Source organism: Etheostoma cragini, chromosome 4 (genome assembly GCF_013103735.1).
Source record: "Etheostoma cragini isolate CJK2018 chromosome 4, CSU_Ecrag_1.0, whole genome shotgun sequence".
Lineage (NCBI taxonomy): Eukaryota > Metazoa > Chordata > Actinopteri > Perciformes > Percidae > Etheostoma > Etheostoma cragini.
Genome location: NC_048410.1, coordinates 26,104,080 through 26,113,453, shown reverse-complemented (window position 1 = coordinate 26,113,453; position 9,374 = coordinate 26,104,080). Strand labels below are relative to the sequence as shown.

Here is a 9,374-nt window from a genome sequence, read left to right as displayed (position 1 = left end):
CCCCCCCCCCCCCGGTTTAATTAACCTCCCTTTCCGAATTGAAAAACCCACCATGTCAGGGTTAACCAACTCAGAGTTTTGATTAAACCTGCTCACTGAAACGGGCCTCTGTACATAGAATTTTGAATAAAATGATCAAAATTGTTATTTACATGGGGAAAAACCTACAGAAATAGACAAGACAACCATTGCAGTGCTATGAAAGGTGAATTGGACGGTGGAATAGAAGAATCCATGTTCTCAATAGAGAGCTGCATGTGCAACATGCAACAACAATTTATATCTATTATGCACAGGAGAGATTGTAAAACGATGTGATAAAATAGAACTGGCTAGGATTATTTCACGCAGCTGACTAGATTCACGTTATTCTGGAGAGGAAAAAATGTTTTATTTGGCACTAATACTAAACATTTCAAACAGACCCCAGCTCTGGTTTTCTCTACTGTTTTACGGGCACAGCGTGGTTAGTACTAAAGAATATAAAGGTTGTATACATTGTAAGCCTGTCAGTGTTATCATCTGCCTAACAAAGAGTGTGGAGCCCCCCTGCACCTTTTTAAATGAAAGCCTTTCAGTTCCTCAAACCTCATTTGTTGAATGCCCGTTTTAAGCAGCCACAAAATTGCTGAAAAGATCCACAAAAATATGGCTTAACTTCTCCCCAAAACACTGCTCTATAACACTTCAACTGTAGCTTAAACAGGCTACCCCACTGTGTGCTTCTCTGAGGGAAAAAAGTCATGCTCTTTCCAAACGTAGATAAATCCTCAAGACCTTTAAAACATTTTACATTCCCTATTGTCTAGTGTGAGAGAACTGATTTAAGCCACATTTCCTCATGTTCTCTTTAAAAAGCGTGATGTGCCATGCAGATTTTACTGTATATTCCCAGCAGGAGGTGAGGCTGGATCTAAGAAGGAAATGTTCTCTGTGTGCATTTGACTCTGAATACCAAGAGCTTGAGAGATGCTGTACTATTTAAAGGTGCAGTAAGCAATGCCAAAGATCGTTGATATTCGAACTCAACTGCAATACAAATTAACCATCCCTTCAGAATCTACACCCTCCTAGATTCATGGTTTTCCGTAGCAACCACTTCTGTTAGTGTCAATGTTGACTAAACGAAATATGGCAGAATTGAATTTGAATTAGTTTACGTTAGACTGTGTATTAGCAAACTACTGTCGCTACTGCTGTAAAGCCAACCAGATGGGAGCAGCCATCACAAACCATAGCAAATGGACGAGGTTAAACAGACCACTGGTTGGTTGATTTGTGTACAACAACCATAGCAATACACAAAGCTGTCAATCGTAAGCACTAAACAGGCAAGAGGCTGTAAACAGTCACAAACTGCAGTAAAAACTCTGATTGAGACGCAGATTTGGAATCTGCTGCATACAGGTCCAAAGAATGCTCCTAAAACCTGAGTAATAGTGGCATATCACACAGATTAGAGCCTGACCGATGAAGGATTTTTAAGGCTGATGCCAATACAAATATTTTATTTAGAAATCCAATATACAGATATATTGGCCGATATATATTTGAAAATATAAATAAATCCAGAAACTCATAACAAAACATAAGCCGATTTCCCTAACATAAGTTATTTGTAGGTATTTGAGTTCTCACTAAAATGATATAATTTGTTTTATTGTCACAACAGAACAGAAGAACATCAAAATATATAAAAATTCTGATAAATAAAATTTATAAAAACAAACAAGATATGAAACTTAAAGTCCTTTGAACAAAAACACAATAACAAATAAAAAAATCACAGGTGCCAACAAGAACATTTTAGAGCGCCCTCTGGTGGACAAATTATGCAATGCCAACACTCATAACTTGATTGACGAACGTTTTTATTTTATTTTTTAATTATTCATTCATCAGAATCATCGTTTAACTTTTAAAGTAAAGTAAAAAGTCTAGCCTTGATCAGATCTCCGTGATCTGCAAAACAACAGTACAGTGGAACGTTTGCCTTTAACAGAGCGACAGTAATAACCTAATATGCCATCATTACTGAGATTAAACTACATTCTGGGTTATATTTGCACCTAACAACTGAATAACTCCTTGAAGAAACAGAAACCTAACTCTTGCAGTGCACATGAACAGACATATTAGCACACACATAAAACAGCACCCTCGTGAATTAGCCTAATGTTGCTAGCGTACAGTCATAAATCCTACCTAACATCAGACTTACTTATTGATGCACACAATAAGTATCCACAATGTTAGTCTGATGAGGGGATAAAAGAAAGTGATAGCCTTTCCTCTCTTGCTCTAGACCGCTGTGTTCAAGCCGATGGGGCAGAACGTGGTGGCGTGGCGGCGTGGCATCACGATGGACGATATATCATCGTCCATCTGCACAACCCTATAGCCTACTTTACAGATGACCAGCCCATGCACTGTACTAATTCTCAAACCTACTTGTCTTCAGAAAATGCAAGCAGTTTGTTTGAGGACCAGCTAACCTTAAATTAGAGGCAATAAAAGACCACAATTCATCCAAGTCTCATATCAAGTGCACTGCCATACCAAGTGCACTGCCATACAGCAAAGATCACCTCTGGAGAAGAGTTTGACAAATAAAGGTTTCAAATTTTCTTCACATCACTTTTTATTTACTTATATTAATAAAATATGTATTAATAATACAAAATAATGTATTGAAGCAATTCAAAATATACTAGTGCACTTTCTTTTATAAATTTGAATTCTGGAAAAAGAGGCCGTTAAAATTGGGCATCCTGTGGAGTGGAAAAAAGTTAACTTCACACCCTGTCCAGCACTGGTCAGTCTGTACAGATGATGAACTAGCAGCTGCCTGTTAACCTTCTGGGCACTTCTGAGGTGCCCTTGAGCAAGGCACCAAACTGCTTTGGGGGTCTGTTAATGCAGCCTGGTATCACTCTGACATCTGAACACAATTGTCAATTAACAACTAATTACTACTACCAATAGGTGTGTGTGTGTGTTGCACAGAGTGCAAAAATGTAATTCCACTAGAAGATTAATATTGTTCTTTTTTTCTTTGCTTTTACACCACAAAAGGGCCACACCAGAACCACCTTTTTAAGCAGTCTGGTTATAGTGATTGACAGCTAAACAAACAAAACCAAATAGGGGAACACATGCAACTTTCTTCAAACTGCACCAAAAGGTGTGAGGGCACGTGCTTAAGTGATAGGAAAATCATTTAGAAGTGTAATTCAGAGACAGATTGGTGAGAAAATAATGGGGGAACATCAGAGACTAGTGTTCAGGTAAGACACACAGCTCTATCACAGTAGATTGACAGACATGTGTTGTAAAGGATGGGTAATGAAGAGGAGGCGTTTCTCCTCTCTCCTCTTCTTACCCTTCCCTCCGCATCTCCAATGCACGTGTCCTTCAGCACATTGTAAACCTTGCTTGCAAAACAGGCGAGGTGAGAGAAACAGTGATATCTCTGCCTCTTTCTCTACTGTGTGTGTGCGCACTCACACACACACACACACACACACACTGTCATTTGGGAAGCAAACAACATGTGTGCACTCTAAACAGGAATGTGCAGAGAACTCATCTATTTTTCTTTTTTAATTTACATCTCCTCTCTATGACATTCCTCTGTGTGTCAGTTCTGTCAGACCAGCATGCTTTGCTCCAGCTGGCAGTGTCTTCATATGGGTGTGCTCACCAAGGGTGGCCCAAACCATGATGGCAAGTCCACCTTCAGGGTGGTCTAATGTGACAGAGCAGGTTTGTTGTGGGAGATTACTCATAGCATCAGACAGCGTCATGATTCTTAGACTGTAGTGCACTGAAAGGTAACTCGCTGTAGTTGTCATGGTGTAAGATTAGATTATGTGAAACATGGTGGGCTGCACGCACGCACGCACGCACGCACGCACGCACGCACGCACGCACACACACACACACACACACACACACACACACACACACACACACACACACACAGTCTTCCCTCCCTGATTATACATCCAGAAATATTAGCCACATTTACATTGTAAGCAGCTCTTGAAATCCCTTTCCTGAGCTCCATAATTGGCTCTTGTGTTGTTTTCGTCTCCCAGCCTGCAGGACTAAAGCTGGGGTAAAGCAGCAGCAGCAGCAGACATGGTTTCATCCAAGAGAAATCAATGGCATTTAACAAAGCCTGGTGAAGAGAGGTGGCCTGCTGTGGAAGTCAACAGGAATGTTTAATATAGAGATTGTCCCCAAGTCATGCCCTTCATCATTTCATTAAAGAAACCAACGTCCAACATTTTTTTTTTTGAATAATTGTATGCATCTTCTTGTGTATTTTCTAGAAGATACAAAAGTATTCCTTAAAGGTGAAGTAAGCGATGCTGCGGGAGTATTGTTGATATCTGAACTCATCTGCCAAAACTCAACTGCCAAACAAATACAACCCCCCCCCCCCTACCCCCCCCGGCTCTGCAGTAAAACCAACCAGTTTGGAGCAGCCATCACAAACCATAGCAAACGGACGAGGTTAAACTGACCTGTTGAAAACTGTAAAACTTCCCTTGAAATTGCAGAGGTTTCTGCAGCGCCTCAACGATCTTAACAGGGCTCCTCCTTTCCTGATAATACAATATTCATTTAGAATTTGTTTTCTTGAGTCTTTTTCCTCTTTTGCTGTTTATCTGCAAACTTTTCTTGTCAACTCCTGGCCCAGCCGCTGTCTCCCCCCCTCCCCCTTAACCCCTATCACTTGCTTTCACGCACCGCCTGCGCTGATTGGCTGGAATAGTGTTGTTCGGCTCGAGCAAACCATTCCAATTGTTTTGCATTTACACAACCAGGGCTGTGTAGGATCACCAGCTTTTTTTTGTGCACACAGAAAATGGAGAGCTAGGTGACCGTGATGAGATATTTGATTATTTTAACAAAAAGTCTATTGGATTAACATCACTTACTTACACCTTTAACGTCTATCAAAGGGTTTCATCGTGAAAGTATCCGATTTGTTTGTTCATCCTTCCGTTTTGCTGAACAGATTTGTTCACAAATAATTGGGTATATTTGGTTTAACCCTCCAGGGATTCCAACTGTGTGAGTGCTTGATTCCATGTTTGTCAAGGTTATCAACCTAGTATGTATCAGCCCATTATTTGACTCACAGCTGTGGGAATGCCCGGGGCTCTTTATGGTTTTATGGCTTGTCAATCCTGTGGAGTGGCTGGCAGCTCTTCTGGTTTCCAACTTCTTTAGGATAATGATTTATTTATTTATTGTGATTTATTGTTGGAGAAGCTCATTTAGTTTTTACTGCACACTCTGTTGCAGTCTGGTAAAAAGAGCTCCAGCAGTGGCCCTCAAACTGTTTTACGTCTTCTTGCTTAGCTTTTATATGTTATGCAACAAGACAGGCTCCATAAGCAACACACACCCTAATGTTTAATTAAGGCAACACTATGGAAAAGCAGCATTAGCCACATGGAACCACAAAGAGGCTCTTTGTGTAGAGAGAGGACCAAACAACACAGCAGTCACACTAACATTTACCCTTCACTCTCTCTGCACTGCCCTTGTTATTGCCCAAGCAGGAACAGAAAGAAGCCTGTGTGTGTGTGTGTGTGTGTGTGTGTCCCAAGAGCATGCCATCCATGCATTGAAAAATCACCTCAATTCCTTACTTCAACACACGCTGACTTTAATAGTATCCTCAGTTAACAGCTGCTCAAAAAAGAGTAGTGTCAAGAAAAAGAGCAAATCTGTGCAGTGTGCACATATTTGCACATTTCTTCTGACTTTGGTTTATTAGCTTAGTTTACTAATGTTCAGGAGGGCAAATTCCACATAAGTGTAATAAACCTTTTTCTGATTTCACGAAAGAGGTCAAGCTGATCATAAGAGCACCCTCTAAACTGAAGATAGCAAAGCGTTTTCAGATGCCAATATCCTCAGCTTGGTATGTAATTAAGAAATGGCAGTCATCAGGAACAGTGGAAGTTAAAGCAAGATCTGGAAGACCAAGAAAAATATCAGACAGAACAGCTTGCAGGATTGTGAGAAAAGCAAGTCAAAACCCCTGTTTGATTGCACGATCCATCCAGAAAGATCTGGCAGACACTGGAGTTGTGGTACACCATTCCATTATGAAGAGATACAAATATGGTATTCATCGAAGAGTCATCAGAAGAAAACTTCTTCTACGTCCTCACCACAGAAATCAGCGTTTGAAGTTTTTCAAATGAACATATAGACAAGCCTGATGCATTGTGGCAACAAGTTCTGTGGACCAATGAGGTTACGATAGAACTTTTTGCCCAGAATGAGCAAAGGTACATTTGCAGAAGAAAGGGCACATAATCAAAAGAAAATAACCTCTGTCAAACTGTTAAGCATGGGGGGGGGATCAATCATGCTTTGGGGTTGTTTTGCAGCCAGTGGCACAGGGAACATTTCACGAGTGGAAGGGAAAATGGATTCAATAACATTTTAGCAAATTCTGGACGCTAACTTGATGCCATCTGTGAAAAAGCTGAAGTTAAAGAGAGAATGGCTTCTACAAATGGATAATGATCCTAAACACACCTCAAAATCCACGATGGATTTTATCAAGAGGCGTAAAGTGAAGGTTTTGCAATGGCCTTCACAATCTCCTGACCTCAACCTAATTGAAAATCTATGGATAGACCTTAAAAGAGCAGTCCATGACAGACAGCCCAGAAATCTCAAAGAACTGGGAGACTTCTGGAAGGAAGAATGGGCAAAGATACCTTAAACAAGATATGAAAGACTCTTGGCTGGCTACAAGAGCACTTCCAAGCTGTGATATTTGCCAAAGGGGTATTACAAGGTACAAGTAAAAGGTATTAACACTGCAGGGTACCCAAATTTTGCAGTCGCCATTTTTTTGTTTTCTCTTATTTTTTTATTAGCCAAGGGTAGTCGTGTGCTGTAGTTTTACTGGTCACCTTGCTATTTTATAGCAAGGTGACCAGTAAAACAACATAGCAATGTTGTATCACCTGCTTAGTTGATGAGCTGATTTACTAACCCCAGAGCTGTTGAAAGACTGACTAGTAATGTTTGACATGCTAGCTAACATTAGCCAAAATTAGCTTGTGGCAGCATGGCTATGCAGTCTGACACTACAAATACAGAAATTGATTTACGTACACATTCGGGCAGTTGGAATAGAAGACCACACCAGAATAGGTATGTTAAGTAAGCAGTATTTGATGGCAATATTCCTACTCAGATTCAGTGACGGAATATGTTACAAATTACAGTTTTGGGCGTGTATTCTGTAACGGAATATGTTTTGAAACTATCCCTCCCAACACTGACTACTTTAATCAAACAAAAATTGATGCGACAACATACACACGGCTTTGAAGTGCATTTCTGCAATAGCCCAGCTTTTTGTAGTTTCCCTCCAGGCCTTTCTTTTTGTTTAAATTTCTCATGAAGTAGATGAAAGCGACTTTTCTTCACTTGTACGAATTATTCTTTCCCTCAATTTGTGCCGTCCAGGATTAATTTGTGTCTTTGCTTCGACTTCAATGAAGTCGGAGGTATCATAACTACTTGATATTTTACCAGTGATACAGTATATTACGGTATTTGCGTTAAAAAATGTTCCACAATATTTGTTCAGCACTCTTTTCCATGAACAGAAGGCCAAATCTGAACTTTTCCAATAGATATTCCTATTCAATCCTATCAAATGCTCTCTGGGCATCTAGGGTGATCCAGACTTGGGTATAATTGAAGCATTTGGAAAGGAAATAATGTTATACATGCAACACAAATTGCCACAGTGCCAGAAATAAAACCTGTTTGGTCCAGGTGCACTTTCGCATTAGTCTCCAATCTTGCTGCAAACAATTTTTTCAAAATCTTATAATCAGACAGACAGACTTATTTGTCTATAATTCTCACATTTGTAAGAGTCCTTTTTTGCCTTAGTTATTGGGGTAGAAAACCTCGTAATGCCTCAATAAATACCTCATGCAGCAATGGGGAGAGCTGGGTTGGGTATTTTTTTTTTAAATGGAATAGGGCCTGGTACTTTCCCACTTTTTGTTTCACTAATTGCCCTCTGTCATCTACAGAGGTAGCTGTATCTAAGGCCTCAATATCCTATCTTTCCAAGGTTGGCAACATAATACTGCTTAATAATAATGCTTGGAGGAATGTTGTGCCGAGTTAGACAAGGATCTGCTGGTAGGGCTTGAGCGGTATAGAGTGGAGTGCAGCACACAATTAAAGTCGCAGCCTAGAAGTGTGGGGCGGCTGTGGCTCAGTAGTTGAGCGGTTGCCTGCCAGTTGGAAGGTTGGTGGTTCAATCCCTGGCCCTGTAGTCCCACGTTGAAGTGTCCTTGGGCAAGCCGCTGAACCCAGAGTTGTAATTGTGTGTGAGTGTTTATCAGATGAACAGGTGGCACCTTGTATGGCAGCCTCGGCCACAGTGTATGAATGTGTGTGAATGGTAAATGGCTCCTGTGTGATGGAGAAGTGCTTTGAGACTAGAAAAGCGTTATATAAATACAATACATTTACATTTAACTGGTGATCATTTAGTTAATGCAGCAAGACAAAGAAATCCTTCAAAAATATCCCTATATGGAGCGTATATGTTTGCCAAAAAAACTGTTACGTTATACAACTTACCCTGCTCAATTACATCTGTTGTTGTTTTTTTTCCCAGCTTAGAAAACTGCTCCAGATGATTGCGTTTTAGGTACGAGTTTGTTGTGATGCCATGTTTAGATGCTACTGTTGTACAACAAATGCGACATACCAACACCACGGCCATTCGGTTTGAATCCAAAGTGCTCTCACACTGCAGCTGTCATGTTTGGCTTTGAAACCAATTCCATCTTTCTTTTTTTATTCATACAACTCTCAATTAGCGTTTTCCCCTCACGCAGCTCTTTTGCTGCACTCTGGTAGGCTACGCCTAGAGTCCCGCTGACAAGTGAGTAGAAGACTCACTCATTACGCTGGAGTGGAGTGTTCATCCAGTCTCTTTGGGAGAGGGAGAGCGAGAGAGAAATAAGCAATAATTATTCATCGGAATCCCCCCAGAATCAGCATTTATTTGCCAGATATGAGGACACATACAAGGAATTTTGCTCTGGATCTAATTGCTCACAATGTGCTTACTCATACAAAAAACAACAACAAAAGAAACAATGTATACACACTATAAACAGAAACAATATAGACAGGTTGAGACAATAGTGCAAAGAAGAGTGCAAAGTATGCAGGTGGAAATTATAATTATGATAGATATAAATTTTATTATGGAGATCCTGTTGAAATTCACTGGAAAATATATGATTTTCTCGCCTAAATTTTTACCCCCTAAAACATGCTGCAGTTTCCAC

At 40.3% G+C, this 9,374-nt stretch overlaps 1 protein-coding gene across 3 annotated transcripts in view; it reads left to right on the top strand.

Moving 5' to 3' along the window:
* Window positions 1-9,374, top strand: part of plxnb1b (plexin b1b) — a 118,975-nt gene that overhangs the window by 43,649 nt on the left and 65,952 nt on the right. The window lies entirely within an intron of this gene.